We start from the raw sequence: 26,141 nt of genomic DNA on the forward strand, positions 1-26,141 counted from the left end.
TAGTTAGTCCCATAAGGTCATAGGCAAATAGAAAGATAGATCTTTCTATTTGACTGACATCAGGATGCCTGAATGATATATATTATTGTATTATATGTAAATAATCTCTCTAAATAATGAATATACTATAATTAGGTTAGTAACAGTGATAGAATCTGTAAATATTTAGCTTAACATATATATGTTGTATATAAAATTATGTTATATATTAGACTAAGGATTTAGAGAATATTTATATTTATTATAAGTAGGGAATAGATTAGGAGTAAATTAAGTTAAACAGCATAGACAGTTAATTATACTTAGAATTAAGCTGCATTTTGCAGATAGTAAAGTTTTAATTGTTTATTGTAAAGCTGATGCTGAAATTGTATTTAATGGAAATATATATATATATATATATATATATATATATATATATAGAGAGAGAGAGAGAGAGAGAGAGAAAATAGTTTGCAAATAATTATAGATAAATAAAATAGGACAAATGTTTGTATTAGTTTTACTTAGCAAGGGTAAGTAGTACTAGCACTAAGATTTAAATTTCTTTGTAATGGTTTTGTTCAAACATTTATTGTACTGAATTTATTTGTAAAACCCCCAAACTACCCTTACCCAAAACTTTCTTGCAAAGAATTCCTTAGGGTAGATAAAGTTAGCATAGAATAGGGATAGACTAATTGAGGGAAGTTTATTATTTTGGGGGGAGTAGTTAGTAATTAGATGTAGTAGATTGGTAAATATAATAAAAATAAATGACCTTGGGAAGGTCACAACAAAAAAAAGGTGATGATTGTGGAAAGGAAAACTGAAGCAAGTTCTGAACTGTCTGCTACTCAGGTGGAACAAACAGGAGTTGGAATGTTAGAGAGAAGATATTGACAAGAATGACAATTGGTGGGGGGAAGGAATTTTGGAATGGCAGTTGGTCTTGTGACTCTCACTCTCTCTTTCCTGGCCTTCAGACTGTAAAGAGAAGAACTTCTATAACAATCCGACCAGAGGTTGCTATATAATTTTCTTTTGTGGGTTGTAGCTTGAGAAGGAGAAGGGAGCCCGAGGAAAATGGGTGATAAATGAAGACTCAGAGACAAGTTAATTGATATGGGGAGTGGTGGTGCTGGATTCTTATAATATTTCCTTTGAAAATTAATTAAAGGAAAATATGAGAAATAAGAGAACACAACACCACAACACGTGGAAGTAAGAATTCCAAGTTAGAAAGCACCTGGGCAAGAGTGGTGCTAGGAAAGATAAAGAGAGATAGAAGGAAGAACTCCAAAGTTGCAGGAATCAAGAGGGAGAATAGCTCATCTCACCCCAGCATTTATAGAGATGTGGATTGGGAGGTATTCAATGAATATGTAACATAGTGTAGTTCTTAGCATTGGTTGAATTGATAGTGATGAAAACAAAGAGGTATAGGTAAATCCAACCTGAGCTTTGCAAATGAGTGTGCTCTGAGCAAAAGTGCCCCTGTTATGTTAATGACCAGTACTTGGACCTGAGGCAGCATGGCCTTGAGGCAGCTTGGCCAAGACCCAGCTCATGAATTTGCCTGTCCTTTGCTAGTGCCTAGGACTGTCCCTTTAACATCAAGAGTTCTGACCATGAGTCTGGTAGTACAATATCAATACATCAATCATACTTCCCAAATGCCAACGTGCCTGGTATGCTACAACTTCTATTCCTGGATATTTCCCAACTGTGTGCTCTACCTGGATTCCTGTGATCCTTTCATCAAACAAAAGGATTAAAGGGGAGCAGTTTGAACTGTAAGGCCAGTCTTTAGGGGTGTCAGTCTGAAGAGACAGACCCAACCAGCTCACTTAAAAGAACTGGCATAGATTAGCATAGACAAGAATAAAAAAACAAAACAAAAAAAAAACTCCACTAGGCTTCGAGGCCTGGCCTCAGCTCAAAAGCCTGGAGAGACTCAAACCCAATCTAGGGAAATCCCAATTCCCTCTTCCCTGTCATTATTAGCTTGTTATTAAACTTCATCTTTATTTAACTAACTTCAGTCAGATAAGAGGACTGTCATTTCAGGGGATCTAGAGGGAGCTGAACCTCAGGACAGTCATTCAACCATAAACGGCCGTTATTGTGCCCCTGCTGGGCGACCTTGGTCTGGGGAAGGCTTGTCCCTCAGGAGGGTCCCTGCTTACCTGCTCTGGGGTATCTTTAACATCAATCCATAGAGAAGACATCCCCTCAGGCTATCATAGGTGACCCATTTCTCAGGAACCCCAAGTTTCAAAGATAGCCTCTCAGCAGGGGTATCTCCTTTTACCTGACCAGCAGCCATATTCCCTCTCTCCCTTCAACTCCTCATTTCCCTGTCATAAAACCTTCCTTACCCCCTCTAGCTCTTCCCCAGCCCCCTTCAATCCCTATAATTCCTTTAAATATTACAATGGAAATGGTTAAAATAAAAAGTTATTTCTTTTTTAAACTGTAAAGCTTTAATTGAAAGAAAACCAGAGCTCCAGCAGCCTTTAACTGACTAGCCTCTTTCCGTCTTTGAATCTAATTCAAAGTCCCCTCCTAACTCCTGGATTGGTTTTTATATAGACCAATCCAGTTCCAGGAAGTAGGAGGGTATGGTCCTTTCCTATCACGGGATTGGTCCAATTCAAGACCAATCCCACGCCAGGAAGTAGGGGGCATCATCCCTCCCCCAGTATGTGATTGGTCCATTCAAGATCAATCCCATATCAGGAAGTAGGAAGGCAGAACCCTTGTGACATGCTGGGAGATGCAGTTCTCTTAACCACAGCATTTTAAAACCCACAGTATTTTTTTTCATTGAGGTATTTATCAAGAGACCAGAAAGCCTCTCTACCTAGATGGATTGGATAGTCCTCTATCTAAAGGCCAACTAGATTATATGTTCTTTATTTTCATATTTTTATTAAATGAAGCATGTCTTTAGTCTATGTCATCTGTGTAAATCTTGGATGTTATAGTAGCAATATGGTGATAGCTTACTTTTCGAGCACACAGCCACTGTGACAAAGTGAGTCACACACATTTTCGGATTTCCCAGAGTATATAAAAGTTATATTTACATTATGCTATAGTATACTAAATGTGTAGAACTATCTAGAATTGTACATAAAATATTGCTAAAATGCTATTCATCATATGAGCCTTCATTGAGTCATAATTTTTTTTGACTAATAGAGATTTGTTCCTGATGTTGATGGCTGCTAACTGCTCAGGGTGATGGTTAAGGCTGGAATGGCTATGGTAATTTCTTAAAATAAGATGAAATGAAGTTTGCCTTGTTGATTGATTCTTCTTTTTTTTTCTCTTCAACACTTATATTGTAGGGTTATTAATTTTCTCAGACTAGGGAGGTCTGAGAAGGGGAAGAGAGTCTCTAGTCGGAGCAGCAGTCAGAACACGTGAAAATCAATTAAGTTTGCATTTTATATAGGCATACTTCAATTATAATAGTAACATTAAAGATCATAGACCACTCTAACAGGTATAAACATGAAACAATGATGAAAAATTAAGGAATGTTATAAGTGCTAAAAAGACATGATGTAAAGACTATGGGAAAAAGTGTTGTTGATAGACTCAAGCTTGATGCAGGGTTGCAACAACCTTCAATTTGTGTAAAAACAATTAACCACAGTATCTGAGAAGTACAATAAAATGAAGCAACATAAATTGAGGATTCCTATTCTTTTGAGTTTATTTTCAATAAAGATATGTATGATTTTCCAGTTCATTTTTGAACTACATATATAAAACGTCTAAGGAATTCATTGGTGGCTTATGTACAGTGAAAGTATAATAAACCTTTCAGCAGATATATAGTTTATTTTAATTGTTATATTATCATTAATGGTAATATGTGATACCTATTTTACTTATTAGAAACCAAATTGACTGAAAAGTGATGGATCCTTTGGACAGGGATTTATAATACCATAATCTTCCCTTACAGGCTGATATCATAACTGCCATTTTGATTCAAGAAGAGCCAAGGGGCACTTTTCACATCTTGAAACTCTATATATGGTGTTGGCAGGGAGGCAAAAGTACTACCTTCACAGCTGCAGTTAATTAAGGGAGTCTCTCTTCTTCCCTTACAGAAATGGCTGTAGGGGCATTTCTATAAAAGACAGTCAAAAGTGAAGACCTTTTGCCCCTTATTTTGACATTAGTTCCCTCTTCATAGTTCACAACAAAAAAGAAGATTCTAGGTACCTGGGTCTGGAGCCATATCCTAGGGTTGCTTACCTAGTTTTATTTGATAATTGTGTCTTTTGCATTACAGTGTGTGTATGAGAGAGAGAGGCAGACAAATAGACAGAGACAAATAGAGAGAGAGGAGAAAAAAGGAGGAGCAAGAGAAAGAAAGAGAGATTAAAGACAGAGATAGAGACAGAAAGAGAGACAGATACAGAGAAAGTTATTGAAATTGAAATGGATGCAGAGGCAAAGACAGATATAGATATGAGGAGAGGGACAGAAAAGGGAGGAGAGAAAAATGAAGAGGGAGGGGAAAGGAAATAAATAGAAGGGATAAGGAAGGGAACAGGAGAAAGTATCTATATGTTGCTCCTTAAATAGAAACCTTCATCTTATCATTTCTTGAGAAATATTCTTTCCTCATGAAAGTCTATTTATCTATAACTCCACATATTGACCTAATCAATATCCAAAATGTGTCTCCATACATAAGCCTCTATCTAGGATCATGTCTCACCAAGCTGAAGCTGATGTTCCCCCTTAGAGGAAATAGTGCAAAGAAGTTACAGGCTATGTCACAGGGGCAAAGAATCTATCACAGTCACTTGTCATGTATGCAAACTCTTATTAAATTTAATCTTCTTGTTTTAAAAGTAGCCTGATGATGAGTGAACACATGTATAAACAAAGTGAATAAGTGATTAACCTTCTAGGGAGTGGGATCTAATCTATCTATCTATCTATCTATCTATATATATATCTTATGATGCCAAATATCCTATGACATGTGAGGACAAGTACTTTTGTTCTATGGTCAGAATTTGAGTACAATTTTATAAAAATCAAAGATTCAAATTAAGGCTAATGTCAGACCTGATTTTTGCTTGCTATACATTATGCTAATGATGGATTACAAGCTTTCAAACAAAGATAAAGTTTTAACCACTTTTGATATAAATCAGCTGTTGGAAGAATTTCCCATTTCTCTGAAATTTCAAATCAGAACATTAGCTAATGCTGATTTAACTCCCTTTGAAAACATGTTGAATTACCATGTTTTCACTCCTATTTTGAACAGGGCATTATAGGAAATCACTGAAAGTTGCCCCCCTCCCCCCCAAGCACCTAACTCTATGTAGTTTTCAGCCTGAAGGTTTCAGCCTGGAGACCCAATTCCTTTTGCATGATTTGATAGGAGATAACTATTTTTAATTTGTTTTTCAGAATGCCTCAAAGTGAATATAAAAGTAAAAAATAGTCCAGATCAAAGCATAGCCCAAACAGATGCTTCTCAAACTTCCCAAAAAAACTCTGCCAAATAATATTTAGCTTTGACCTGAAACATGCCCTACTGTTCTTGTACATGTCCAAAGAGCCAAATTCACTTCAAATTATATAAGGGTTCTTGCTCTTAACAAATTGTTCACAAAGGACTTGGGGGCCTGCCAAGTCCATGTGTAAACGTAGATAGATTTTAACATATCTTGAAAAAAAATCAGTGTTTTCCAAAATTTTTAAACTGGACATTTCTAATGAAGGAACTGACATATCAACCAAATGTGTATATTTATGGACCTTTACTGTAAAAAAAAATTCCAACAATATGAAAAACACTAAGAATGTGGCTAATTCCATTCATTCTCAACCTGACATTTTAGAGTTGATAATATTTCTCTGTCTTGCAAATCAATGCACACCAGGGAATCTATTCTTGTACATCTGTCTTCTTTCCTTAGCTGGTTGCAAAATGAGTACTACTGTGACAGCCCTGGAGATAAAAGTAGATAACAGGTCAAGAGCAATGGGTATTATATTGATTTTGTTGCTAATATAATTTGCCTGGTCTTGGGCAAGTGATATATGTATGTTTGTTTTCGTTTTTCTTTTTATTTGTATCTGGAATTCTTGCTAAGAAATACATCCTTATCCTGGGATTCTACAATGTTAATTTACAAAAAAAAAAAGTTTACCTGGGGTACCGAGTGTTTAGATAACATAACCAGGGTGATAAAGACAATACCATAGGCAGAGTTTGAACCCATGCCCTTCCTCTAAATTTGCAAGCCAGTTCTCACTTTACTTTTGCCATTTTTCTTCTCTTAATAAGATGGGGATACCTGGCACTCTTCTTCCACACACCTGTTTTGAGAATCAAATTAAATCAGACATATGAAAATATTTGGATAAGTTAGAGGCAGCAATGTATAGAGCAATTCTTGGAAACAAGAAGACAAGGCTGGTACCAAAAACAGAAGCCCCAAAATAGTAATGTAAAAACATTTTATTTTTCCTTTTGTCATGCTTTATATTCCTGTCTAATGAGTTCAACTATAAGATGTGAGTATAATGTAATATGATCAATTATATGTGGCTTGGGGAAACTGTCTCCTCCTGTCTCCTCTTTAGTAATATATTCAATTTGATAATGGGCAATCTTCCTCAATTTTCCACCCCTTCTCTCTCAAGAAGAACAACAATAACAACAAAAAAGCTACAGAGGAGATATAGTATTTGTGAAGCAATGGCTCATATCAATTTTTCACCCCACAGACATAGTCAACATCCCATACTCAGAATGGATTGCATGATTTCTCCATCTGATGGAAAGAACAAGACTAAAATAGAGTAGATTCTTAACATGAATTAATAGTCAGTCAACCCAATATCTCTTCAGGTCAACTATTCTGCTCAGTGCAAGGGTCCTGAATCTTTTCTATGTCATATATTCTTTGGAAGTCTGATGAGACCTGTAAAACCCTTTCTCAGAATGTTATTTTTAAATGTATCAAATGAAATAAATAGCATTACTAAGGAAAACAACTATGTTCAAATAGTTATATTTTAAGAAAGTCCATGGACTCTGGAGTAAAAACCCATAGTCTCACAGAATAGATCGCAATCTTTTCATTCTGTGTGATTCATGTTTGTTTTTTTTTCATAAATATTCTACAATGACTCTACTAAATATACTAGTTATCTTCCTCAAAGGTTTTTAGCATTATTTGAGTTAACTCTTTGTCCATTTGTCAAGAATCTCAGATTAAGAAAACCTAAATTTAAAGTTTTGTGTATAGATGTACTAAAAAAAAATTAATTTTTTACATTTTTTACCCTTTTTTGCTACAGAAAATCAACAGAAAGTAACACATGGCTGAGGATCACTTTGCATTTTTCTTTGTTTTATGACTTGCCAGGGACAAAGAATTCATCACCTATGAGTGGTAAGCCTCTCTTTTCTTTGGAGGCCGGTCCTTGAAGAGCAGACTAAATCTATTGACCAAACCATACTGAAATTACTTCTAGCTTGAGAGGATTTGCCAGAGCTTATGATCAACTGGCATAGCCTTCAAAAAACTTCCATGCCATGATAAGGCCTCCATCAAATGAAGACTTTTGTAAAGGTAATTCTGAGAGGGGGTACATAATTTTTTTTTATTAATAGCTCTTTCTTTACAATTCTTGATGAAGTAAGAAACATCCGAACCCACATATTTCCAAAGTTAAAGAATAGCATCTTGAGAAAGGTAACTTTTATTTTAAAAATTAATTCATTTTAATTACAAATAATTTTTCTCTCCCTTCTATATTACCCCTATATGTAAAAGAAAAATAAATCTCTTGAAAAATACATAATAAAGCATATATTTTATAATCATACAACAATGTATATTTTGTGCAATAATTTAAAATAAATGTTTGTTGACTTTATTTTCTCATAGAGATCATAGATTTACACCTAGAAGGGAACTTAGAGGCTACTGCTTAAACAGATGAGGAAACTGAGGCCCAATGAAGACAAATAACTTGTCCAAGAGTTTCTGGTAGTAAGTGGAAAAGCCCATCTATTAACTGGTGCTCTGACTCCAAATCCAACATCCTTTCCATTGGAACATGTCAATTCCTCAAGCAGATAATTAAGTAGAAGGGAGGACAATGTCAATAGTTATTTAAAAGCAAGTTTTGCTGAAATTTATTTGCAATGTAAATAGTCAGAGTCCACGGTATCTTTGTTTAATTTTTTTGTTTGTTTGTTTGTTTTGTCTATTTGGTCACTGGAAATGACTGCTCTTTTTAGTTGTAAGAGTGGCCATTCGTCTGCCATTCTCAACCTACCTTCTAGTTCACTCATGTTTCACAATTAACATTTCTTATGTTTCTAGAGTTATCACAATTTCCTGAGCCAAGGAGCAAAAGCTGACACTATATAAGAGAGCCAGATGCTCTGAGTGCACAGAACAAATTATTTCCCATTCTGGCAATGAAGCAGGCATTTGCAGCATTTCTCGCCCAAATAATTCAGACAAAGTGCTTATTTTATGGTTCTTGGCAAGCTGTGTCTAGACTAATAGCAAAAAAAGGAAAGAAAAAAGAAAAAAAAACCTGCCAACCATAGGTTTTGGTTAGAGCAGTGCTGGTTGCTGATCTCTAGACAGTGGTGGTAAGATATGAAATATCAATTGGCCCTACCACTAATAAAAGTTAATTCTTAGACAAATTATTGCCACAATGCAGCATCTACAAACTATGGATCATCTTGCATTAATATTTTCTGAATCACAAGTGTCCATACTGAAAACATGTCAAACTATTTTAAAGAGATGGAGGAAAAAATAGGATTGAGAGATTTCAAAGAAAGAATGAAGGGAAAAGATAGATTTCAGATAATTTCAAGGTTTCTCAAGGTTTCTCTCCTCCAATACTTAAAGAACACCATGCAATTAGATCAGAATAATAACTTTTGTGATAGAGTAGGAGAGAGTTCATAAACTATTGATAATGATGCCATTTGAAAATCTTGCTACAATGTCTTTTCCCCAAGGTTCTAGTTGGTAGGCAGTTTAGCATAGCAGTAGTCAGTAAAAATTGGATTTAAATCCTGATTCTTATATTTATCTCTATGATCATGGTCGTCACATTCTTGCCCTAATGCTCATTTTCTCCTATATAAAATGTGGATGATTATACTTGTAAACTGATAGAATAGCACGGTTCAATGGAAAGAAAATAGAATCTGGAGAGAAACCTCACTCATAATGCTTACTATCAAAAGATTCTGACCAAGTCAGTTAATGGCCCAATGTTTCTATTTCCTAATCTATAAAATAAGAGATTGGTCTAGGTGATATCTGAGGTCCATTCTAGCTCTAAATTTATGATTTTAAGACTATTGAGAAATTGTGAAATTTGAATGATGCAATGCATGTAAAGTTCTTGAGAACATGTAAAATATAATTTTCAACTATTGCTATTATCATAATCAACAAAAATAGCAGCAGCAGCATTATTTGCTTCCAAGTCTTTGTGCAACTTAGAGCATGAACTATGGCTTCCATAGCAACATATATAGCAAAAAAATAAGAAAAGCTAAATTGGATCATATTGCTAAAGATGCTTCACCTATTTCTCAGTCCCTGCTTCAAATACAATTATATATAGTAACATTTTAATGGGCCAATTAGGAAAGATAATTCTAGATTTCTGGGCTTTTTGTGTATTTATCTGTTGCATGTAGGCAGATTCTGACATGGAAAGCATGAATACATGTGTAAACATAGAGACAGAGACCTATTTTCTGGTTCAACATATTCAAGATTGTATGGCAAGCCTACAAAGATTTATTTAGCAATCACTCTACTTCTATTGATTTATATGAGAATTATATCAGCAGAAGAAAATTTTAAATGTCTCAATAAAAATCTGTGGTGAAGAGAAACTGAGGCACAAAGATCAAAATATAATCTATTTATTGGCAAGGCTAGCATTAGCCGAAAGTAGAGGTCAATGGACCATCAGTGACCAGAGACCCCTTTGACAGTCAAAGCAGCATTTTTAATACTTAAAAAGATATGAGGTGCTAAAAATAGTTTTAAGATGAAGATTAAATTTACACAGTACTTGGCCTATATACGAGGTAAGGGGTGGGCATACACGTGACCAAATTCATAAGAGTGGATCCTCAGGATCCATGGCAATGAAGAAAACACAGCTTTGGTCAACATCCTCTGAAAAGTCTTATTAGGCAATCCCCTAATACCAAAGCCTGTGCTAGAGTCACACAAGGCAGAAAGTCAACTCATCCTCCTTCCTCACTTTCAGAGTAAGAGTCCAGGCTGTAGCCTAGAGAAACGAGGATATTAAATTTATGAAGTCCAACTGTCTTGGAAAACTGACTTTTAAAGTCAAACTAACTAATAATTCCTCTGACTATGACACTAAATACTGATTCCAGTGACTGGATACAATCTTCAATCAGTAATTAATAAAACATACAGAAGAAAGTAGGGTATCAATTTTAAACTTCACAAAATGTTCAAAAAGAAACACAACTGAAGATCTTAGGGAATAGGTGGCAGGTGTTTATTTTTTCCATCCCTAAAGCTAATTGAAATGAGGACATTTTGATGAAAATGGAAAGGATTTAGGATGTTGAAAAGCTAGCAGGTGACCAGAATGGTGCGAGAAGTAGGGAATATCATTTCGGAGGATCAGTTGAAAGAATTGGGGACATTTAAATTAAAGAAGAGAAGACTTTAAGAGGAAGCATGATAGGAGTCTTCATGTATAATGTTCAAAGAGTTGTCATAAGGAAAAAAAGGATTACAAGTGTCCTGCTTTGTTCCAGAAGGACTGAACTAAGAATAATTGGTGGAATTTGAAGCAAGTAAGATTTTACATGAACTTAAAGGGGTGGGGTGTTTGGCACTTTTCACATAATTAGATCTGACTGGTAATAGAATGAGCTGCCTTAGGAGTTCAATTGGGTTCTGTTTATCATATTTTCAAGGGCCCACATTATGGTCACTCCTTGCATATCGCTTATATGATGGAAATCTCATGCAGGAAAAAAAGTGAAAAATGTTATGCTTCAATCTGCATGTAGACTCCATTTAGTTCTTCTATGACAGTAGATAGTCTTTCCTGCTATTATTTTTTAGAGTGGTCCTGGATTCTTAGTGCCTAATAATAGTTGTCATATTATAAGAGTTGGTTAATATTCATTTTTGTTAAATAAATTTTTAAGAATCATATTCTGACGTTTTGTGATCCATGCTTTCTCCCTTCCACTTGCCCTACCCAGGTAATCTGATTGATGTGTTCTCATGTAATATACATATTACAATATTTATCATGTTATGAAAGAAGACACATATCTTTTCTATAAGGGACAAAACTCATGAAAAAATAAAGTGAACAATGGTATGTTTCAATCTGCATTTAGACATGGTCAGTTTGAAGGTGGATAGCATTTTTCATCAGGAATTACTTGGCCAAGTTGATTCTTGATCACTCATGAGCTGTACTATAGAGCTCTTGTCCTTTCCAACTCTGAAATTCTATTATTTTGCTTTTCAGTCCAACTGTGATAAATCACTAGAGGAGTAGACAGGAACTGAAAAAAGGTAGGATTTCATGAGAATTAAACTTGCAGTTCTCTAAATGACAGAAGGGTATGACTGGATCATTTTATGTCATTTTGAATTTGAAATCACAGCTAACATTTCACCTATAAAGTTATGAACTGAAGATATCATGAGCGAACAAATATAATGATACAAATTTGGGATCCTTATGTAGGTTTTAAAGAGAAGGTCTTTATAATATAATGCATTATTCCAATGTAGTCAACCAATTTTCCCCCAAAAATACTCTATATAAATAACTTGAGTCATTTCATCAAAGGTTTATGTAGCTGTTTTTGTATCATTTAGGCAAAAATCCAAGGTGGTTAAAAATAAATGTAGTTTTTTATGGCTCTAACACTTTGTGATTATATAGAGTTGGGATTTCATTAGTGTGAATTCTTCCTCTACCAGTATAGATTGTCACTTCTATACATTCTCATTCAGTTGAATTCTTGTCTACAAACTGCCATAAATTTCATATAAAAGACCCATTCAAAGTTTAATTTAGCATGAGATGGAACCTCCCTCTGATTCTTTTGGTATCTCAGAAGAATGATTGTAGCTCCTGAAGTGCCCATTCTTCGTCTTGAATCCTTGTTATATGAATGACCTATCAATTTTTCTAGCTATATTTATGCTTGACTGCCTTTTGAAGCACTTCTTGCATTATTTGAAAGCTTCTGATATATTTATTATGGGAACTGTATACTTCTACAATCTCAGAAAAATCATCATTGCAAATTATATATTTCCATTGCCATTTGGGGGTTTGTGTTTTGAATTCTTCTAAGATGTCCCATTATTTGTACCAATAAAGACTCATTGAAGAATGATTAACTTTTTTATCAACTTGGTATCACTAAATTCTGTTTCCTAAATTCAGTCTCACCCAATTCTATCCTCTTCCTTAATTCAGGATACAGCCCTTTGTCTAAATACAATGGTCATCCATGATATACATATTGATGTACTAACTAGATGAATTGTCCATTTAGCTGTATGATTAAGAAATATACCTTTTTTATCCACTGGTTTTCTCCTCATTTGGGATGGTTAAGCTATTTTTTTTTTACATTTCATTGCATTTCATTTTTTTCTTTATGGAACATAACAGTCCTTTAATGAATGCTATTTTACTGACCAACTCATTGAGAAGGCTTTTTAATCTAGGTCTCAATGCAATGAAAACTTTGCCATCTGAGATTAAGATAATTTGGAGGGTTTCACTATCTCTAGAATATCTTTCTTTCTTTTCCCTTTTCTTCTTTCCTTTTGAACATTGGGCAGGATATCTTCCATGCCACTGATGAACACTTTCAATAAGGGATAGTTAAGCTTGTGTGTGAATGTTTTATGGACTTAGTTGACATTAACAATCCCTGTTTAAAACCATAATTATATCTGAATGTGTATTGTATGTTTAATGGAAAATAATAGTGCAAATAATTGATTTTCAAAATAAGATTTCATTTAAGCAACTTGTTTTTTTCTCAATAAAGAACTGAAATATCTTTCCCTTCTAACAAATTGGTAATTAGGCTAAGGTATATATAATTAGGAACACTAATGTGCATATGTATTTGTTAATACAGTATAGGAACTGGACCTGTGATTTAACTGGTATTAGGGGTACTTCAAGAAGAAGAAACTCTACTGATATAGATTGGTACCCTCTCTTTACTTTATCATCTCAGAGTTTACTAGAGGACTAATAGGTCACATGATTTTTCTGGAGTCTCATATAAATATTAGTGTAACACTGATGTTTTTAATTCAGTTAACTTTAACTCCATGGGCATGATTTCAAGTATACCGCAGTTTCTTACCACAGTTTCTCATTAGGATGATAGACAAAGTACATAACAGTTTATTGAAGATGTTCATCTTTCCTACAATTGGACAATACTTTCCTTACTAGTTTCATTGATAATTTTCTCATTAATCTAATATTCTCATGAATTCCAAAGTATGATGCATTTTCTCAAATATCTCATCAATGATTTTGCTACATTTGCCCTTTTTTGAAAGCCATTATATAGTGCCAATACCTGATGCTATGTGCCCTGGCTTAACTTTGAAGAGAGGAGACCAGGAATACTATATTTGGGTATAGCTTGAGGCTAAAGTTACCTATAATTTTAATTATGGATTGATCCACCAAATGTGGTACATGCTGTGTTTGGCCTCTGGACCAGCATGTAAAATGAACCCAAAGCAATTCAAACATCTGTGAGCACTACACCTCCCCCATTCCCAAACACACATAACACAAAAATGATGGCACAAGGGAAAAAGTGTCTAGGACCTACCACTGCTGGGTAATAGCTGCACCACTCCTCCCAGACTGACTTAGTCTATCCATTGGATTTATCTCAGCTACTCAGGATAGTTTCTATCCCTCCTCCCTAAATACCCTGGTAGAAATGCTGCTGCGAATCAGTGTTTTCTTTCAGAGCAGCCCCACAGTACAAAAAATATCTTAGGGAAGTGTCTCAACATAGGTCAAGCCTATGTTCTCTTTCACATTCTGCAGCAACCCTAGAAAAATGACAATGGCATTACTGAGGATTGTATCAGTTAGTAGGCTTCAAAATACAAACATTTTCTCATCAACATAATAGTTGTTCAACTAAAAGTATACAAGAATGCAAAAGAATTATAAGAATGTTTCTGATAGCAATTAATATTTTAAAATTATAGCAAAATTCAATTAATATTTTAAATGCTGTTCCATTAGTATGGGTGGAGTGTTTTACATGACCCAGTCAAAAAGGCATTTGGAACATTTTTAGAGGGCTTTTGGCTAGTTTAGCACTAAAAGAGCTTATTTACATAGTGCTCTTGTCCTGAACCACTCTGTCTTGCCCTGGCACCCTGTGCTTTTGATTGGCACAAGTTTTCTTATAACATCCCTCTAAGAACCACTATCCTGTTGTTATCGTAGCATATCCTTATCATTCTAATTCTTTTTTGAACTCTCATGTCCTCTCTAGCTTAAGAAGTAATAATAGTCAACATTCCTGGAAAGATCATAATAATCCATTGTCCCATAGCTCTACAATCTTGTCTTCTGCTTTCTTTGTCCAAAATATGCCTCCCAAACATCAGTTCTTCATCTTCTTTGATTTCTCTTATTAGAACATAAGCCCTTAAAAGTCAAAAAGATAAGTCACTTCTCTTTGACTACATAATTATGAGAGGAAACCTGGTCTTTACTGAAAAATCTGAGTACAGAAGTGATGTGCATTTTCCCCTAGCCTAATATTCTATTATTTTGTCTATTATATTTTTCTAATATTAATTATCTATATTAATAAGTAAAGGAAAAATCAGAAAGTCAGAAAATCATATTTTTAAGCTAGAAGATGACCAAAGAGGTCATCTAGTTCAATTTATTTAGTTTAAAGATAAGGAAACTATACCCTAGGAAGGTTAGATATATCTAAGATCACAAAGGTAGTAAGTAAATAAGTAAGATTTGAACCAAAGTTCTTAGACTCTAGAGTCAGTGCTCCTGTCATGAACATCATGCTGCCACCTTGTGTCCTCAAAGAGCTTAAAGTAAAAAAGAAGGAATAAAAAACTTATACAACATAGAATTTAGTGGGGACAAAATTGAAACCCCCAAAATTCCAGGAAACCCTAAAAAGGAAAAGATCACCTTTAGGTGGAATGGGATGGATGGGGGAATCAGAGAAGGTTTCAGGAGAAAGGTGGTACTCAGCTTAGTTTTGGAGGGAACAAAGCTTTAAACCCTGAAGAGAACAGGTTCAGTTGAAGACACCCTCTATATTCCTCAAACAAACAAAAGATTATTTCCCTCCTTGATATATAACACTTTTGCCCAGTTGGAAAATGGCAGGGCCTGTATATCCCAGCAGGGCTTTTAATTAGACTTGAAATTCACTATGTGATTATTTGTTCCTGTAGAGTTGAAGGGACAAAGTAGAGCAGCTGGGGCCATTGCAATGGATTTTCCTTGGCTACAGAGATCTGAAGATTCTGAACCCACAGTGTGACCCTGACAGGTAAGTACAGAAACAGAAAATAGAGCTGTAGCAGAAGGTAGCCAGATGGGGCTACTCTGTGTTAATAAGCGATTTTATTAGTCTTATTAGCTTTCTTCTCTGGAGAAGAGATGCTTCAAAGCTGGATTAAGGTAAGAAAGTCTGTTTGGTAGCATACTCCTAAAAAAATGCTTCCACATCATAAATCTACAACCCCACCACTCTTAGAAGTTTCCATTCTTAAGAGAAAAAAAATGCTTAAAACAGAAGGGAGGGTTCAGGTGGAAGCAAGGCAAGCTGGCTTCTTTTTACAAAGCAGCTGTCAAATCCCGGTGTGTGTGTGTGTGTGTGTGTGTGTGTGTGTGTGTGTGTGTGTGTGTGTGTGTGTGTGTGTGTTTTATGAGTGTCAGAGTACCTACTCTTATTTATTTTCTCTCGGCAGTTTTAACAGTTCCAAGTGTCTTAAGATTTCATGATTGAATAAAGATGTGTCTGAGAGTTCAAAGACAGATAGGTAGCAGCAAAGAAAATATGCATTTTCCAGGCTGCTGAATATTTAGGGCTGCCTACACCTGGATGGTATTTACAAGAGATTTAAAGAATGTTATAGTGCATGTTCTAAGTCTCGGTTGAGCTGCAGATGATTATTTGCCTAATAACTATGCAATGAAGCAACTAACAGCGGACCATACAAACTTGTATTCTGGGAATAATTAATCCCATGATATATAAGAGGTCGTATGCCTGGTGAAGAGATCAGTCAGTTTGGATGTACTAAGCACATTCTATAATCAGAAACTATGCTAGGTGCCATAAGTAAACTAAATAAAAATAATGAAATAATCCCAGATCATAAGGCCCTCAGTAGATTTCAGGGCCTTCCTCTCATCATTAGGATCAAATATAAAATCCTATTTGGCATCCAGAGCACTTCAGAATCATTGCCCTCTTCACTTTTCCAACATCTTAAACCTTAACACTGCATCCTGCAAACCCCACCAAACATACCACAGAAACCAGTGGCTTGGGTTTCCATGCTATTCTTTGAATAAGATATTACATTTCCCTCCTCTGGACATTTTCAGTGTCATGTTCTTTCCTTTTCCTTTGTATCTCCTGGGTTCTCTGGCTTCTACTGAGTCACAGCTAAAATCCTACCTTATATAAGAAGGCTTCCTGACCTCCTTTAATTCTAATGCCTTCTTTCATTGATTCTTTCCAATTTATCCTGAAATTTGCATGTTACCCCCTCCATTACATTGTGGGATAATATATCAATTGTATTTGAACAAATTTTTAATTGCAACTGATAATGTGACAGTTAAACCTAGAACTCTGGGTCGGATTGAATAGACACTATTTTATGCATTGTAGAGAAAGAAATTGGTTGCTAATATGATTTGTAAGGAAGCTAGGAAAAATGAGATAACAGTTTGATGGGAAAAGCAATGGACTCATTTCTAGTCCCAGGTCTATCTCTAAGTAGTTCTGTGATTTTGGGTCAGTTATTTAACTTCTGTGGGGTTCATATTCATCATCTGGAGAAATGATTTTTACCCTAGCTCCCAATAGATCTAAAATTCAGTAATATTTCCTCCCTTGTCACAAAAGAGTATTATGTTATATGCCATATTGAGATGGAATCTATGTTAGCCATAAATATCCATGAATGTTTTATACCAAATATTTTAGATTTAATGATAAATTTCCTTAAAAACTCAATTATACAATTATTCTCTGTAATCATGAAGAGCAGATTATGTCCCTGATGTGTTAACACTGAAGATGTTGCCCAATACCTCCTTTTGCCTAGTTTCTACAGTAGACTGAACCCAATTTTCTCTTGCAAGATCTGTCTGAACTATGAGAGAATGCTTATTTATTAGTTCAGAAGCCACAAAACAGCAAAAGATAAGATAAAAATGGTCACTTACTTTTCCAAGATCATTTATCCATAATGATATTATTTTTCTGACCTCAACTGACAGTTCTCCTATATATTTTGTACATTTATTTTCTGTATTTCTAAGAACTCCAAATATAATTTTCTGCTCCCCCCCCCCAATACCCTATTGTATACGGGATATGTATGTTTCTTTTTGATTTGAAAGAAGTTATCAAACTGAGGAACAGAAGTTCACATTTTTCTCCCTTTTCTTCAAGATTTATGGAAAACTACTGCAATGCAGGTAATCAAGCCCACTGAACTTTGGTTCTAGGGCTGGTGTGGGGACAATTGGAGAGATATTCTATATAGCATGTATTTTGATGAGATTTTTGCTCAAATATTTGCTCTGCCATGTACTTCTGTTTGGTCTCCATGGATCCCATCATTGGGAGCTTTGAACAACAGGCCACTGAGAAAGGAGAGTTACCTACTCAGTAACTTCCATGTTCTCCTTTTATTTCCCCCTCTTCAGTATTCTGGGACTCTAATAAGTCTCTTTCCCTCCTTCCCGGCAGTAGTTACGATGGCTAAACATACAACATGCATGTGATTACAAATGCTTGACTGAGGCAGGATATGTCTCTAGCTGCCTCTTGACCTTTCCTTTTTGTTTTTGAGCACAAGTCAAGGAAATGGGGATCCTGAGAAAGATGTCCCTGACTTTAGGTGGTTACATTTGCTAGCATAAGTTATGCTAAATTTAACAAAGAAATATCTCATTTCACATTATTCACATCTTTCACATGTCTATTTTTACAGTCTATGATTTGAACTCAAACACTAATTACCTGCTCTGTCAGGCTAAAATAGCTACATATTGTAAAGTAGAGAAAAGAAAACAGAGAACCTACTGGGAGAGTGAATAAATATCAATGAAATGTAAATAACATAATCTAAGAGGCAGAAGTGAATTCCTCCATCCTCTGCTGCCACACTGTTTATACAATTGTGGGCTAATACATCCCACTGTATCCCTCCACTTTGTATTGCTAATATTACTGTTCATTCCTTCTTTAGTAGCACTTTGAAGGAAAAAAAAAACTACATCATATGCAATTGCAAATGTAACCCTTTGATGTTTCCTGCACAATGCTCTGAATGTGGTGAGTATTTAATAAATATCTTTTAGAGGAATGAATACAGATAACTTGCATTCTCCAGATTTCATCATATTGTGCTTATAATCTACAATTGTGGTTCTTAACCTGGGATTCACATATTCATTTAAAATATTTGATAATTGCATTTGAATATAATTTGTTCCTTTGTAATCTTATGGGGTTTTTTATTTAAAAGATTATTCTGTGAAGGGATCTGTGGGCTTCACAAGAGTTGTCAAAGAATTTGATGACAAAAAGAGATTAATAATGCCATGTATGTATGCAAGGAACTGCTTCTCCTGTGTTTCACAGACTATACTAATCCTCCCTGATCTGACTAACCCAAATTTATACTATGTAAATAAAAACTACCACTGTTATCCTTATGAATCTTAACTTCACCTTCAAATTATAAAATAGCAAAGGCTAGCTAGTTGAGTCTCAAAAAGAATTAAATTAGGACTCTGAGCCTTAACAGAGTCACAGTCCAAACCAAAGACCAGATCTTTCTTTGGTCTTTTCAGAGTTTAATCAATCTATATAAACCATAATAGATAGACAATAGTATTTCCCAAGTTGGAAAAGGAAAACACTCTACTCCTTCAGATCTTTCCCTCAGACAGAGAGAAGAAAAGATGTTACCTCCTCCAGCCTCAAGAGAGAGTCTCTGAGAGTATGTCTCTGCCAATTACCAGAGACCAACTCCCAACTGCCAGAGAAAGTAATTGACACAGAAAAATGATTAAAACTGTGAACATCTGAAATCAATTTTCTCTCTTAGCTCTTCTTCAATCTCTAGTTCTTTTCTCAAGCTAGCCACTTTACTTCTTATCTCCAAACTAATAAAACAATACTTATTTTCTAATATCATCCTTACACAATACATCCAACCTTTACACAACTAGACAAAATGGTATTCATAAAACACAGGTCTGACAATGTGAGCCTCTTGATCTGTATATTCCATGGCTCCCTATTACTTCTAGGAACAAATCTACACTCCTCTATTTGTCATTTAAAGTCCTTTAGAATCTAGCTGTATCCTTTCTTCCTAACTTTAGCAAATATAGCCTTATACATTAGTCTTGTCCATATACACTTACATCTGTATGCACTAAACTTACTTTATGATGGTTCCCAAAATATATCTTTCAATCTTATGCCTTCATGCACATGCACAGGCTGAGTCCCATTTCTGGAATATATCCTTTCCTTAACTCCTTTTCTTAAAATCTTTGACTTTCATCAAAGTTCAGGTTAAACATCAGGTATTTGTTGAAACCTTTCCTGATTCTCTTTCCCACTCATACCTACCAGAGCCTCCCATAAAAAAATTATCTCATATTTATCTTGTATTTATTCTGTATATCCATGCGTGTTTATGTTTTATTTCTCTTACAGAGGGTAAATGAAGTCTGTTGTTTTATTTTGTTTTATTCTTCGTATGCCTGGCATCTAGCACAGTGTCTGGCATTAATAAGCATTGAGTGTTGAACAATTAATAGAATTACAATCATTATGAGAAAACACAAAATAGAAACATCAGGAATTTAATTTATTTGGTTGTTGAATCCATATCATGAAGGAGGTAATTTTAGTTGTAATTGAAACAGTTATTTACAATAATTCTCAGAAGAACATTTTTAGTAAGTAGAGTCTCCATTTTTTTAACTTATCAATTGCATTATGTTTCTACTTAAATCAAGGCTAAGAACAAGTATTCAATTAATTTCTAATATTTCATGCAAAATGTAACAGTATATCAGAAAAACGGATATACTTTACTAATGTCAAAATCTACAATACCAGATATTTATGGCATTTTAAGGAGAGAAAATGGACTTGTGATTTCATTAGTACAGAAAGTTATGAAATAAAGAAATTCTACCTGTTAACACTGGTTGGTATCCTTACCACGACATATATAATGTTAGAGTTGGCTAGAGAATGTAGAGGTTAAGTGTCTTGCCTAGAGTCATACAAAGTAACAAAGACAAGACTGGAACCTAGTTCTTCCAAATTTTAAGTAGGATCTATCTCCACACCATGCTGATTCTCCATATGACAATTTAAAATTAGACAATACTTTTACATATTTCATCTACCTCCTGTGAAGTAGGCAGGACACACATTCCATTCCATTCTACTAATGAAAAAGTTGATGCCCAAGAAATGAGTGGCAAAGTAAGACCAAGGTGTTTTGGTTCCAGTACTACTGTTCCTTCTAGCATACAGGCTACCTCTGGAATCATAGAAGCTTGAAGTATGATGGATCTCAACTCTTGACACTGCCATTGAAACACCATGACTACTCCTAACTGTGCTCTAATCCAATCTATATTGATTTAAGCCACAAAAACACTGAAATACTTATTAAAATGCTCTTGAAATCCAGATAGATGAGATCTAAGCTGCTGTCAGAGACTGTGGTCTTTAGTGTAGGCGGAGGGATGTATAAGATGTGAAGTAGGCAGCTATGTTATTTCATCTCTGACCAAGATCTTGTGGTTTTTTCCCCCTAATCTCAGTACTATTTACTTCTGGATTTCTCAATAGATAAAATAGCATTTTATTAGCTTACATAATAAAATACTAAGCTAAGGAGCATCTAAGCTCCCTTCCACTTCTAAAGCTTATGGTTCTATTTTCCATCAGATATAACAGAAGACATATGCACTGGTTGTCCTATTCAGCCAAGTGAAGAGGGGCTTCTATGAGAAGTTTCTGCCAAATCTTGTTCCCTTTGTACTCTACAGTACTCAGCACTGTAGAATGACATCATCTATATTATGACAAATACTTTTTACAACCAGAACCTCCTATTTAGAATTTTAAAAGTCCACAAATCATTGGAACAAATGTCATGACATTTCTAAGACTCGGAGACTATATGCTTCCCCATATATAACATTTGTATTATTTGGTTTAATGATTCTCCTGTCTACAGTTATCGTGAATTTTCCTGGTCAGTTTAGGCTTCCAAGTTTTGGAAGCATAAAAGAATGATAAGCAATAGATGGAGCTTGGCTGGACTTGCTGGTTCCAAGTGATTGCTCATTTTGTTTCCAGTGATCACTGCTTGCCTATTATAAATTCTCAACTTCAGGAATGTTTTGGAAAATTAAAATTTTCTCAAATACACCTTTCCTTTATTTAAAACTGTACAATATTTAGCTGTGTTCAGTTTTCTGGTACCTCTGTCAAAAGCAGTAATTGTGCAATTTTATTTAAAAGTTTTTTTTCCCCATAGTCCTTGGTTTCATGATTCTAGTTTAGGAGTTCCTTAACTAAAGTCTATAAACTTGTCATATATATGTATATGACACACATATATATATATATAATATGTTAATATATAATATATGATATAATATAATAATATAAATTATATTGGAATGCAGTTTCATATGCATATGAATACATTCGAATATAATTGATTTCCAAAGTAATATGTTCCTATATATTTTATATATTTTTCAAATATTCTTTCAAGATATCCATAGACCACTGAAATTTCAAAGTAGTCTAGGACACACATAAAAAATGGCTCAGAACAAGAGTCTTACTCAAGCCAAAGTATCTTTATTTCTCAGTCTTCCAATTGAGATGGTGTCTCAGAATACATTTTTCTCAGACACCAGCTGGTGCTCATCACTCATCATCTACCTCTGGTCACTAACCTACTAATGGGAACACACTAGGCTGAATTCCCACTCTCCTACTCTCTACTTCCTGTTGGGCATTTTGTCTATACCTGAAGGAGGTGACTTACCTTTTCCCACTGAAACCCGGAGCTTCCTGTGTTTCCTGCTATTGAGAGATTTTCTGAGATCCTTTCCATCCCTGTCTCCAGTTGCCATCTCCAGTGATCATGTGAGATTCTGTATTTCTGAGAGATCCTGACTGTGTGAGTGTATGTGAGAAAACAGGCAATGAAATGAAACTGTTCTTTTTCCCCAAATAAAGTGATAATTCCAACCTGTGCCTGTGGTTGAAGTCCTGCCTTCTCCCAAACTCAATAAATGCAGAGGAATTTGATCATAGGAAATAGGCAGAGAAGGACACCAGACAACAAAGTCAGTCAGATAGTTAAAAAAAAGTAAAAAATGAGCATTTACCTCCAGATAGTGTGATGTTCAGTGTAGTCCAAAGGAGATCCTAGCAAACTGAGCTGAATAAGATATGTGGCCCGAATAGCCCAGAGACAATAACCAAGGAGCAGAAAATCAGTGCTCTGCCTCTGCTACTACTTTAAAATGCTGCTCCCATAAAGGGTAGGCAGTCACTGGCTTTGATGACATGGACAGTGCAGTCCCATCACCTCATCACAAGCCTCTGTTGCCATTAGTGTCTGTTGCGTTGGTGCTTTAAGTGTGAGTACCTGGAGTACAGAAAGAATCGAACTGGAATACAGCCTGAGCCTGTCCAGAAGATTGGAGTTCATTTAAATCAGCTGAGGTACTATCTGCTGACTATAAGTGATCTTAATTAACTTCTACTACTCAAAATGTTAGCACTAACCTTTTTGTTAAAAACTTCATTGAGGTCATTGTCTCTATCCTTTAAGCAATGCCAGGTTTAATCCTCTTACTTTACAGATGAGGAAAATGAAAGCCTGGCAAGGTTGAGGGATTTGCCCAGTTTCAGAGAGATTTTAAGTTTTGGAGGGAAGATTTAAATTCAAAGCCTCTGACTACTGAGGCACTCCTCTAGCCCTCTTCTATTTCTTCTAGCCCCTCCTTTCTTTCTCTTTAACAAATAAGTTCGAAGCAAAATAAGGATTGAGTAGTGATGCTACCCCTCCCTTCTTTATCTGTTTTCAGTACACCACTTTTCCTAAGCAGTAGTTTTATTCTATATTTGTTTTACTTTTTGAGAACACCTAAAAGACTTAATTTTCCTAACTGGATTTTTCACAAGTTCAATCTGTTTGGGTTTTAGGCTTCTTGATGAGATTCCATGTCATTTTTCTGAATTCATTACATCCATCTATTGTGAATAATTCCTTTTAATTCTGAGATTGTCAAACATTTAACTTGAGAAAGAATTTTAATTCACATTATGAATCATCTGTAATAGCAAGTTAAGACAGCAGATGGAGCTACAGAATTTACTAATGCTTGTTACAATCTTTATGTGAGAAGCATTACTATAGTTTGTAACAGTAACAGGTACCAAAGTTGAATTCATTATCTTCACTAAATCTTTTTTTTTTAATCTTAAACACTTTATTTTCTAAGTCTTTGTTTTTCTGCTTGCCAGCATTTCTATTATTTGCATAAAAGTTTTTTGCATAGTTTCAAGCTTATTTAGTTGTGAAAATAATTGAGGAATGATCTATTCCTCAATTGAATTTTAAATAAAATCTATTGATTTATTATTCAATTCTATTTGAAATGCTAAATATTGAAGAAAAAATTTAATGTAAAAGAATATTTCAAAAATTGTTAGATTATTTTCTTTTATTGTAGTTTCTTCTAAACAGTCTATATTAAATTGCTGACAGAATTAGTCTCTCAGTTACCATTTTGGAATATAACAATGCTATTAAATAACTCACAATGTATTTACTTGAAGTTCTTTGTAACTTCCCATTCAAATTGAACTCCTTCTTTGTCTCCTAACTTTAAAAATTTTCAACCTCACTAGTGTGATTTCTTTCCCCCAATAAAATAAATATATTTGATTTGCCTAAAGAAACTTGATATTTTCTTCTAAAAATTATACTTTTGATATTTTCATCACTAAAGTTCTTTGTATTCCTTTGCTAGTACACATTGAACATTTTCTTCAAGATACATTTCAGATTGATCTCTTTTAGGAAGTCTTTCCTACAGTTAAACTTTTTCTACATTGAGCAGTTAAATACATTTCTATACCTGAAAAATAGCATCCCTTGAGGCTGCTACAAATCCTTAAAAGTCTATTTCCTCTTATATGTCCAATAAAATAGCATTTTCCAGAATGTTTCATCCAATACTAATTTCTTTCTCTGTCTCTCTCCTGTTACTTTGTATCTTTTGCATAAAACTCATCAAGTGAAGGTGGAAAGATGCTCTGATGAATATGCTTAAATCCTAAATAAGTCAATTGTAGAATTCCAGCTCCTTTAGGACAAAGACTTATTTTTGAGGGTGGGGTTATATCTCCTCTGTCCAGCAAAGTTCATTGGACTTTATATAATAAATACTTAAATTGAATTATTGTCACTTCAATGAAAATATGAACACGGGAAAATAGATAAATAGGTATTGTGATATATGGTTCATGATTATGAATTAGAAATGGTCAAGTCTTCATAAAGATGTGATTCAACTGTACAATCAATATCCAACAATTGCCTATATGTAAAAACATAAACAATTTCATTGTTTGGGATGCTATTCATATTTGCTCTTACTAGATGAAGTCCAATCATCAATTTGTTAGAGCTAAAATAAAATTCAAGATAGATTTAGAAAAAAGGAAAATGAAGGAAAGAACCTTTATTGTAAATATCATAACTTTCCTAGTCAGCCTAATCAAACTAGCTATTGAATTTTTTAATGGAAAATAGAGCAATGAAACTAACAGAGATTACAATAATTTCCTTTGAAAATTTCATCTTTGTAAGGAAGGTAGCCTAGCAGTACTAGATCTCAAACTATATTATAAAGTAGTGGTCATCAAAATAATTTGGTATTGGCTAAGAGACAGAAAGGAGCATCAGTAGAATAGACTTGGGGTACAAAGATCCCAGCTTTTGAGACAAAAATCCACTTTTTGATAAAAACTGCTGGGAAAATTGGAAGACAGTGTGGGAGAGATTAGGTTTGGATCAACATCTCACACCCTACACCAAAATAAACTCAGAATGGGTGAATGACTTGGATATAAAGAAGGAAACTATAAGTAAATTAGGTGAACACAGAATAGTATATGTGTCAGTTATTTGGAAAAGGAAAGATTTTAAGACCAAGCAAGAGTTAGAAAAAAATCACAAAATGTAAAACTAAATAATTTGGATTACATTAAATTAAAAATGTTTTGTACAAACAAAACCAATGCAATCAAAATTAGAAGGGAAGCAGCAAATTGGGAAACAACCTTCATAACAAAAAACCTCTGACAAAGGTCTACTTACTCAAATTTACAAAGAGCTAAATCAATTGTACAAAAAATCAAACCACTCCCCAATTGATAAATGGGCAAGGGACATGAATAGGCAATTTTCAGTCAAAGGAATCAAAACTATTATTAAGCACATGAAAAAGTGTTCTAAATCTCTTATAATCAGAGAGATGCAAATCAAAACAACTCTGAGGTATCACCTCACACCTAGCAGATTGGCTAATATGACAGCAAAGGAAAGTAATGAATGCTGGAGGGGATGTGGCAAAATTGTGACATTAATGCATTGCTGGTGGAGTTGTGAATTGATCCAACCATTCTGGAGGGCAATTTGGAACTATGCCCAAAGGGGTGCTAAAAGACT

General features: G+C 34.6%; 1 long non-coding RNA gene across 1 annotated transcript in view; it reads right to left on the reverse strand.

The window, feature by feature from the left end:
• Window positions 1-22,934, reverse strand: part of LOC103100522 (uncharacterized) — a 51,511-nt gene extending 28,577 nt beyond the window's left edge. The window contains exon 1 of the long non-coding RNA XR_008912228.1: window positions 22,786-22,934. This is a non-coding gene — a long non-coding RNA (uncharacterized LOC103100522). The remainder of the gene's footprint in view (window positions 1-22,785) is intronic.
• Between the last annotated feature and the right edge of the window lie 3,207 nt (window positions 22,935-26,141).

The sequence above is a fragment of the Monodelphis domestica genome, chromosome 5 (genome assembly GCF_027887165.1).
Source record: "Monodelphis domestica isolate mMonDom1 chromosome 5, mMonDom1.pri, whole genome shotgun sequence".
Taxonomy (NCBI): Eukaryota; Metazoa; Chordata; class Mammalia; order Didelphimorphia; family Didelphidae; genus Monodelphis; species Monodelphis domestica.